Here is a 2,455-nt window from a genome sequence, read left to right on the forward strand (position 1 = left end):
TGGAGAATATCATGCTAAGTGAGATAATCCAATCTCAAAAAACCAAAGGACAAATGATCTCACTGATAAGTGGATGATGACACATAATGGGGGCGGGAGGGAGCAAGAATGGAGGAAGGAGGGACTGTATAGAGGGAAAGAGGGGTGGGAGGGGTGGGGGGGAGGGAAAAAATAACAGAATGAATCAAACAACATTACCCTATGTAAATTATGATTACACAAACGGTATGCCTGTACTTCATGTACAAACAGAGAAGCAACATGTATCCCATTTGTTTACAATAAAAATAAATTAAAAAAAAAAAAGAAATGATGGAAGGTTATTTTCAGTGCAATCTATATGGGTTTGTGTGAGCAGAGGCACAAATGTCCATGCTTAGGATTCCCAGAGACTCTTGGATGTCTTTGACCCTTTTTGTTGCTGTTGCTGCTGCTGTTTTGGTGCTGGGGATTCACCCAGGGCCTCGTGCCCACTGGGCAAGAGCTAGACCACCAGTCTTTTCTTTCTTCCCAGTTTCAATGGACACTTTTATAGATTATTTAATAGATCATCAATTGCTTCTCCCTAGAACTGGAATTTCATCTTGTTTCTATGCCAAGTAGGAACAGTGACAAGCTAATCAAAATAAGCTACTTCAAAAAGAAAACTGAGCTAACACAGTTCACTTTGTTTTAACAGGCAAAATATAAATAGAGCACTCTAGAATGCACGAGGGTCTAGTGGCTGAGGAATTTAAATGGGCACAGCCAGGGTGCAGGCAAGGTGAGCTGAGAGGCTGTGCGACTGTCTAAGGGTTCCTGGTGCTACGTCTCTTGGCCACGAGCTGCATCTTGATGTGGGGGAGGTTTGAGCCAATGGCAATGCTAAGATGACCGGGGGGCCGTGCACAGCCACCAGAAGGCAGGAAAGTACTAAACGTGCTGAGAGCATCCCCCGGAAGGACTTCACCCCCGGGAGCTCCCACTAGCACCTCCACCTGTGCTCACCTGGCTGACTTCATCCTCTGAGTTCCACTTGGCACAGGAAGTGGCCGTGTCTCCACCACCTGAGATGGTGATGCAGCCCCTCGAAGTGGCGTTCACCATCTCGTCCACGAGTGCTTTGGCTCCCTGGGCAGAAGCTTCCCGTCCAATAACACCCACAGGTCCACTCGTACAACTTGCTCAGCCCGCTGACAGCCTCAGCTTACTCCTGCTGCTCTGCGACCACCGTCCAAGCCCATCCAGCCAGTGGGTAGGCCAGAGGCCGCAGTGGCTCGGCCAGTCTTGGCATTCTCATCGAACTTGTCAGCAGTGACACAATCAACAGGCAAAGTAATCTTCGCGCCATCCTTAGCTTTGGACAGAAGGTCTTTGACAATCTTGGATCCCTCTTCATCAGACTGAGAAGTGCCAATCTCCATGTTGTCGAGCACCTTAAGGAAGGCCAAAGCCATTCCACCACAACAGTCATCTCACTGGCTTTGTTCAGCATATTATCCATCAGCCAGATCTTGTCTGCGACTTTAGCTCTGCCTAAGATGGACAGGAAAGGTCACTCTGGGCTCTCCAAGGCCTTGGAAAAATAGTTCAGCTCCTTCTTCATCAAAAAGCCACCAGCCTTCTGTGGAAGACTGACTCCCGCCGTGGGGCTGTGGGCTTGTGTGTGGTGCCGAAAGCATCGTTCACATAGACTTTTGGAAAGTGAAGCTCGGAAAGCTTTGGCTGGCTCTGCTTTCGCCTTGTCCCCTGAAGCATCTTTTCCCTTCCCTTCTTCCTCAACGTGAAAGCGAAGGTTCTGCAGCCGGATAACAGACCCTGCTGCTGGCTTGGCACACGCTTTCTCTACTTCCGGGCCCACGCAGTCCTTGGAGAACAGAAGGTCCCGGCCCAGTGCAGATTTTAGTCCTACAGCAGCCGGTTCTAAGGAGTACTTGTCATGCTTGGGAACACCATCGGGCCAGCCCAGGTGGCTCATAAGGACAACTGACTTGACGCCATTGTCCAAACAGAATTTGATGCGTGGGACGGCTGCCTTGATGCTCTGGTTGTTCGTTACCTGGTTATTCTTCATAGGAACGTGAAGTCCTCTCTCCTAACGACCCTCTTTCCCTTCACAGCCGGCGTGTCCAGAGTCAGCTTGTTAGACAACGACATTTTGGCACCAAGGCAAGGGCGAGATGTCGGGGATTGAGAGAAGGATGATGCGACCGACGTGCTGCCCCGACGTGTGCAGAATCCTGACCTGCAGTCTTCGCCTCCAGCCTCTGTGCTTGTTCATAATAATCCTCTTTCATTAATTTTGGAAGATCTGCCATCACCATTAAGAGTCACTGCTTGCTCTCCACCTTGGCCTCCGGGACTCTAGCTACACACACCTCAGCTCTCGGAGACCCGGTTTCCTTCCTGTCCTGTCTGTTTGAGTTGAGATCATTTTCATGGACCTTTCCCCAGGCTCACTCAGCTTTTCCTCAGC

General features: G+C 50.0%; 1 pseudogene; it reads right to left on the reverse strand.

Annotated features, from left to right (window-relative positions):
• Window positions 1–788: 788 nt before the first annotated feature.
• LOC124989466 (phosphoglycerate kinase 1-like) lies at window positions 789–2,136 on the reverse strand (annotated as a pseudogene).
• Window positions 2,137–2,455: the final 319 nt, after the last annotated feature.

This window comes from Sciurus carolinensis, chromosome 7 (genome assembly GCF_902686445.1).
Source record: "Sciurus carolinensis chromosome 7, mSciCar1.2, whole genome shotgun sequence".
In the NCBI taxonomy this organism is placed as follows: Eukaryota; Metazoa; Chordata; class Mammalia; order Rodentia; family Sciuridae; genus Sciurus; species Sciurus carolinensis.